An 8851-nucleotide genomic window follows, 5' to 3' on the forward strand; every position below is an offset into this window, starting at 1 on the left:
TATAAACTACAATAAAAGGAATTATATGAAAATATCATATTATATTGTACAGGCAACGTCTTAATTCTTCAATTGAGTATAAAAATGGGAAGGGGGTAAAGAGGGGGTAAAAAAGGAAAGACAATAGTGTTGTCTGAACAAAAAAAATAATTGGCCATTTCTTTAATTTTTTAATTTTTTAATTTTTTTCAATTTTGCTTACAATGGATTCGTAATATTTTTCTGATTCTGAAGGTATATATGAACCCATGTTTTTTATGTCTGTTTGAGAAAATATTTAGGTCTAAAGTTTTTATTATACCGAGGTTAAAAAAATAGATTTTTTCAATAATTACTCAACAGAATTTTAAAAGTAAGGTGTCAAATTAAAGATCTTACTATTTTTGTTCTTACTGGCCATTTTCTTCTTTTATTTTGTTGCGTTTTAGTACCTTAAAACCGACTTAATTATGTTTTTAAAAAACTTAAATTACTTAAAAAATAAGAGGTCTACAAAAAAACCGATTGCATATCTGAATTCTATGAAAAATTTTACATCTACTACTTACTAAAAGAACCGGCTAGCTATAAAAAAAAAAGTTGATACAACTTCTTTACCTTAAAAGCTTGGAATCATTTAAAACATTTTCAGAAGGTTACCTCCCCTAAAACTTATAGGGGATAGTTTTTTGTTAGTGGGAAGGTGGGTTGATATTCTTTTTAAATTTTCTATCCATACTCAATTGGACGTTCTTTTTAAAAATTTTTTTACAGTGTATTTGCATGAAATATAAAAGTACTGTAAAAGTGCATTTAGTTGCATTTACGTACATATGCAAAATTAAAATATGCCAAAAGGTTGGATGGATGTAGTTACTAAACTAACAAGGAGGACAATATCCAAAAAAAAACGAAACTCAAAAAAGCAGACAGACAAACGAACATTTTCACGTCCCCCTAAGAGGTTTGTCAAAATTTTCGGGTGCATTTATCTATATTTCAACGCCTGTTAAAAGTTAAATTTTAACTCTGATTTGCGGCAGGGAGGGGACAAAGAACTGTAAATCATACTACTTACCAAAGATTTAATAAATCTTGATTAGTTGGTAGAAACTAGATATTTGTCCAAACTTTTCCACCAATTGTTTCCATCTAGCTAGAATGTAATAATCTAATTCATTTTCAGTTCCTGTTATAAAAAGGTTTTCTTTAAAGAATCAATTACTCAAAATATCCATAAAATTGTGTTTTTTTTTAAATTTTCCATCTGCATAGCAATGCATAACGGACTAACAACTAACCTCTTTTTTTACCTAAATATAATAATTCTAAAGAACTTTATTTTTTGGTATAATATTACAGCCAATAGATGTTTCTTCAATACAAACACATTAATTTTGGTAACAGAGCAATTTGTAAAATTGTCTGATTAATTTAATTAACAAATAAACATAACGGCTAAGTAACACAAAAAAAGACGGCTTAAAAATTTAGTGAAGCTTTGTACCAATCCCTTCAGATAGCTGTAAAGTAAGAGCACGTCCATCAATCAAAATAAATTTTGAGTGTATGTTAAAAAGTGCAAACAGAAATTATTATGCATTTTTATCAGTTCTACTACATTACAATTTATCTAGACCATCCGTCTATATGTCATTTTGAAAGGTATTATCAAAAAGTCTCTAAAGGGATAGTTGCATGAAGTGCATTTCGAAAATTTATTTTAAGCAAAAGTTACAAATATACTATCAAACATTTTTCATTTTGTAATACAATAAATAACAAGCAATTAGACATCACTAAATTAGTCGCCATGCTTTATTTTGTGAATATAATCAAGCTCTATAAATTGTATATATCACAAAAATACGATTTTTAAGTCTTAATATTTTAAAAACTACGTGGTAGAAAATTGGAATTATTTAAAATATATGCCATAACCATTGACCAGGAAAAAAAATGCGGTTCACTAAATTAAGTTTAAATGCATTTCGTGCAACTACCCCTTTGTAAAAATTTTATTAGTAGATTTTTTATTATTTCTTTTCAAACTAGATAAATAAAAAAAGATTTGCTATGAACGTCAAACTTCATATTTGTAGAAATTAGATTGAAGATTGTCGTATTTGGCATGTTGGCGTTTTGGCCACTGGGGTATTCCTGTCCAGTTTTTTGTTTAGGAATGAATATTTCTTACCCGAGGGAATAAATGATGGACCGATAGGTCATCATTTATTCACGAGGGTAAGAAATATTCATTCCTAAACAAAAAACTGGATAGGAATATCATTCTCATTTAAACAAAAAACTCATTTTTTATGCTAAAATGTGGTTTAATTTTGGTTTTTAATTCTCATTTATTTCCTTTTATTTCATTTTTCTTTCTTTTAGTAATTAATAAAAATTCTAAAATCTTCCAAAAAAAATAAAAATCTTCTAAAATCATACCAGGGATATAAATGAGATACCAGGGAAGTAAATGGGGTATTCCTGTCCAGTTTTTTGTTTAGGAATGAATATTTCTTACCCGAGGGAATAAATGATGGACCGATAGGTCATCATTTATTCATACATTTATTAAAAGGGGTTGTTTATATGGGAATGCAAAGCCCTGGGTCAATGTAATTGTACAGGGAAGCTGATGAAAATTAAAACATAATTAGGTAATTTTTATTCTTGTTTTCTTGAAAATAACAGATATAACAGCACTAATATTATATACAACATATATAAAAAGTGTAGCCTACTTTAAAGGATTTATTTTTATTGGCAAGTAACAACATAAAACAAGGTTGATAATACTGTAAGTAGCACAGCAATGATTATTCAAAAGTAGAACAAAAAGTAGTTATTGTGATTGATGTTGAAGTTTGACAAAGAGTTAAATGCCTTATTTTTTTTAATGCAAATATGGTATATCTCTGTAGGGTTGCCCCAACCCTACAGGGTCTATACCTCCAGTCCCCTACCATGTGGGGCATATTCTGTACCCAATATAGCATAACCTAACATGTATTAAAGTAAAACATAAACACATTAAAAACTACCACCTTCTCCCCCCCCCCCCAATTATTTTCAATTTATTTGTAAAAAATACTGAAATAATATTGTTTGGAAAACTAAGCTAGGAAATTGATGAGCAGATTTTTATTTAAAATCGTGAGATGATGATTATCTGCCTGCTATTTTTATTAGTAGTAGCGTAGCTACTCTATTACTAGCTCCTGTGGGTCCGTACGTCACAACTTTTCTTGTGTATTCATCATATTTTACAAAGTACACGCTTACAGTAGCTATTCCAATACTGTTAGAAATGTGTCGTAATTATGTTAATTTAGGTATGTAGTTATAATATCATTAAAGTGTCTAAATTTAGTCAGCTATAACCACTTTTAATTAAAGCCATACATACGACATAAGCCTTTAAAATTGCAAAAAGAACGCCAATATATTTGAAAAGGAAATGTTTAATACAGATAATGTATGTCTATGTATTTTCCTTTTATCAGAGATTTAATTTTTTTATGTTATTATGGAGATTTTTGTGCTTGTTAATTCTTATGATTATTTGTATTAGATTTGACAGGGGGTTATACACACAATAATACAATATACATAAACTTAAACCAACTTAATTTATACAAACAATGGGTAGATACCAGGGATTAAGGGATGGATCATTAGAAATTAAAATAAATTTTTATTTCACATATATTCGGTGCTTTTACTTAGTACTATTTCTCAACCACCAAGCTCCCCATTCAATTTTTGAGAAAAAGAAATATCCAAGATTCTGCGAATATCCTATCCCTACAGGTTTTTATCCTTGCAGGAATCTCATAATAAACCTAACCTGATATAAACATTAAAAATTCTTCAAAAAAATTATTTGTGGTCCAGATGCAATATGGAAGAAAACACCACATATTCTAATTTGTAATAAACATATGATCAGACAAACCTAATTATAGACTAGATTCTTGATGAATATTGGAATGATTCACAAGGAATTCAAGAAATCTATTCTTTACATGAACGGTTCAGACATACTTGAAGATACTTTGAAAGGAGTTAAGAATTATAGAGTAGCTTTGCTACTGAAAACGAGTAGAATAGTTATTTTATTTTTCGTGCAAAAATGTAAATAATATGTTATGATACATTATTTTTCTGTATTGCTCTGAACCAGTTTTAATCAAAAGGACATGAATCAGATTTAGAGTCATAATGGAAAATGTTATATTGATTTTAATTTTATAAATTTGCTGTATCCTGAAGCCATGAAATTTACTATAATAGGAAGGGAGTGTTGGAATAATTCGTGTTATAGAAGAAATTCGAAAACACATATTAGAATTCATCTGTAATGTAAAGAATTAATATCTGTTAAGAGATATGACAAAGGACAATGTCGATTTTTCTTAAAGTGTCCCCTTTTCCTTATTTTGAAATAAATTGAAATTATTAAGAGGTTGGATAATTTTTGTTTATTTATAGGTCAGACTAGGTTATGTTATGTTAGGTGCTGAGTATCTACGCGTAAAGTAAAGGGTTAGGTCATTCCGCAGGTTTTAGACATAGGAAAAAAATCCAACCCCCCCCCCCCCCCCCCCCCTATCTTTCATTTCGATAAAAAATAACATCCAGTTTGAGTTCGAGGAAAAGCACAAATGATTTTAAGCTCTAGTTAAGTCACGCTGGAAAATCAGGGAGGGGGGGGGGGGAGCGGATTATTACACTACACTGTAAAAAATAATTTTTTCATTTAGTATCAATTGATACGCTGGGGTTGTATTAGACCTGGACCCGTAAGTGTGCTGTATTAACAACAAAATGAATATATAACAAACACCATGTAGTTCTATATACCATAATAACTATTACTATACAGAGATATTATGTTTTTAGCAACAATTCTTACCCTAAAGAGTAACAAAAATTACAAACAAGAGTATTAAAAACTTCCTTCTAGCGTATTGAATTTTATTCCATAGAGAGTATTAGATAATACTATAAAATGCACAATCTTTATTTTGTAATACATATTACTCCATAGAACACTAAGTAATACTCAATACAGTATTGGAATCTTCCTTATATCATAATGAGTTTTTTTTGCTAGAACGTATGGGATGATGCTATACAGTAATGAAATGAATATATAGTATTATCTGATGCTAAATTTTTATTTTTATTTTTAACAGTGTAGTTTCAAAGTCAAATTCTAACGTTTTCTTATTCGTTTGCTGTTAAACTTTAGGGTCTATTCTTAAATTTTAAGTGGTTGATTTATTAATTAAGTGACCAAACGTCTGAACAACTTATTGTAATCTACGGATGGGGTAATTTGGGTATCAGCTTTGGGGATGTACATAAATTTATCCTCCATTGTCTTATTGCATTAGATCCCTGCGGATAAATGGTATCTCGCCCTGTGTTTCAACGTATGCCTAGGCAAGCCTATTGTGTTGACCAGTGAGATATAACTGTCATACTTTTGATTTATTCTACTATTGTTACACAAACCTTTGATCTCAACCAGTTAAGATAAAAACAACAAGGATAATAATGTCCATAAGTAGCGCAGGATTATAAGTTGTTAGTAATCTAGTTGAAAAAAATTGTCCTATAGTATATAGTCAAATTATTGTTTTAAAAATATAATAATTAAACTTATAATTTTTCTTTGATATAGCTTATAGTGCATGTAAAAAATGACATCATACAATACATTTGACCAACGATCGGCCAGTTTACATTTTAATTGGCTAACGGTAAAATGCCTATCATTGGCCCTTTGTATTGTATAACGTCATTTTTAAAGGACATTATAAGTTGCTTCCTTTGATAATCTGGTTATCAGTCAAACTTCCAGTCTGACTAACTTTTATAAAGAATGTTATCGTTTTTATTGAGAATATTCTAAGGAAATATTATTTTTTTTTTCTTATAAAATTCACAATAAACAAATAAATTCAAGATTATTTTATGCAACTTTGACTTATATACCACGATCAAGGATGACTAAATTTAACTGATCAATTAGAACTGTAGACCTATAGAACAGCTTTGCTAATAAAATGAAGAGTAGCTATAAACCTTACATGTGATTCTTTGAATTTTTTAAAGATCAAGTTCATAAACATAAGCATCCACATAAACTTTTAATAGTTGTAAGTCGAAAACATACTTTTTAAGGACTTGCGGTCATGGGCGTCCAAGCTTTTTATTTTGGGGGGGGGGTAAAATTTTTTTTCAGGGGGGGGTAATTCGGTTTTGGGTGGGGTAAAATGGCGCGCGAAGCGCGCCGCAAATTTTTTTTACCCCCCCCAAAATTTTTACCCCGGGGGTAAAATTTGCTTGGGGGGGGGGTAATTACCCCCCCTGAAATCTGTTGGCAGGGGTAAAATTTGTTTAAATTTTATCAAAAATTCAGTATTAAAAATGCGCGCGAAGCGCGCAAAAATTTTTTTTGTTAGAGATTTTCTATTTTGGGGGGGGTATTTACCCCCCCAAAATTGTTTGGGGGGGGGTAAATACCCCCTCCTAAATGGTTGGGGGTGCTTACGGCACCCCCATAGTAGGAGTAAATTTTAAATGGGGGGGGTAATCGCCCCATTACCCCCCCCCTTGGACGCCTATGCTTGCGGTTGCGCCCCTAGAGGCTCTGTATTTAACTTAATAAGAAGGGGAAAGAAAAATAGCCTAACTTCAATAGTAATTGAAATCTTCAGACAAAAAAACCTATTACATAATAGGAGGGAATTTTTGTAACTTTTATTTTTTGTGTTTAAACAATAAACAAGTTACAAGGTTAATGATTGGGAGGGTCATATTTTTTATGGTGAATTAGGGGGTGCTTAAACTTATTGTCAAAATATTGTATTTTCTGGGAGAAGCTTATAGTGCCTAATAAAAAATTACGTAATACATTATAAATGACCAATGATATGCCAGTAAATATTTTGATTGACCAATCGTAAAATGTATAGTAACTGACCTATTATTGGTCATTTGTTTTGTATGGCGTCATTTTTTATTAGGCACTATAATTTGCTTGTAGTTCCTGTAGTCCATAGCCAACTAGCCGGCAGTTGACAGCCATATGGCTGTCTAAATGACAATATAATATATAAAATAATATAATATGTAATAAGATGTTAAGCAGCCATTCATTTTACATTTTAATGCTGACATTTAATACATGTATTTCAAAACTGTTGGCGACTTAAAAACGGCTATAGAAACCATTTGTTTTAACATATACAGGAGGTTTCAAAGGGGTCAAACAGAAGAAACTAAAATTGAAAAAAAAATATTAGTATTACTATCATAGACGTCCAAGGGGGGGGGGGGTAATGGGGCAATTACCCCCCCCCCCCCCTAAAATAAAAAAACTCTCTAATTAGACACATTATATTGCCATTACAAAATAATTTGTAATGGCAATTAGTACAACAAGAACCTTAGTAACCAAAGCAACTCTAAAAGTTTTATCTCCAAACATAATTTTGATTATTTATTTCAGGACAGCGGAAAGTGTCATTTGTGACGTCATAAAGATTTTTCTTTTATCCATTTCTATTTTAGGGTTTCCTTTCATACTTTTCCTCTCATCCTTCCTTTTTTTGGACGTATTTTTAAGACGTCACACATGACACTTTCCACTGTCCCGTTTATTTTTCAAAATTAAAATGTAATATTTTATACAAAAAAAAACAATGAAATATTGCACGTACAGAATAAAGCTACCAAAATATATTCAAGAAAATAAACAATTTAGAAGTTAATTTGAAAAATTCTTTACAAATGCAATGAAAGGATAAAATCAAATTGGTAGGCCTTGCATATTTGGTAATATTACAGGTAATAGGCATGATAATGGGGTAACAGGGGCGTGCAGGAAGGGTGTCTTAAACATATAACCCTCTCTGAAAAATATGGGAGTTTTAAGTAAATTTATGTACTAAAACCTAAAACCTAAAACCATTACGGGACCAATATGAAGCTTACCTAAAGTAGAGAATCCAATCAGTACAGCAGTAATTGAGATCTTAAGCCTCTGACAAAAAAACTTGCTACTTTATATAATAGGATGATACTAAAAGTTTATTTTAAACAAGTTCACTTATTTGTTGGCTTAAAAACTTTGGATAATTTTATTAATTTTGATTGGTTGGTATAAACTAGCAGAGTTTATATTATTCCATAAATAATTATACAAAATAAATAATATCGATTGTCAATTATTTTTATTTATTTATCGTCCATTGTCTTATCCCCAAAGATCTTTAATAATGTAAAAAAAATTTACATTCGCGCACCCCTTTAGAAAAATTCTATGCATGCGCCTTTATGGTAATCATTGATAATTTGACACTCAAACCTTTTTTTCTTTTATGTCTATATACTATGCCGATAAATTGGCCGAAGAGTATGACAATAGACTTCACAATTTTAAAACTTCCTTAAAATTTCAAATCCAATTATATCCTTACTTAAAAGTAACAGGATCTGTGTCTGTCTGTCTGTGCCTGATCGTTTATTGTCTTACTCTTATTTCTCATCACTAAAATGGCTTGTCCGATTGTAGAGCATATGGGCGCAGTAAATGTTACAGAAAGGCTTGCTTTGTTTTTAGCTAAAACAAGGACAGTATTGTAAATAGAAAATAAAATTTTAAAGGAAAAGAAAGTAAACACAGTGTAGATTAATATCAACTAAAACACATTCAAAACTTTTTTTTGAATATTAAGAAAATGTAAACTTTGTAACATTAAAACCAAGGAATAAAAATTCCTGTTTGAAATTGTGAGGAATTTGATTCTTTACTTTTAGATCAAATTATTTTCATGCGAATATAATCAGGAAT

This window comes from Acartia tonsa, chromosome 5 (assembly GCF_053477335.1).
Source record: "Acartia tonsa isolate MP-2025a chromosome 5, ASM5347733v1, whole genome shotgun sequence".
Classification (NCBI taxonomy): Eukaryota; Metazoa; Arthropoda; class Copepoda; order Calanoida; family Acartiidae; genus Acartia; species Acartia tonsa.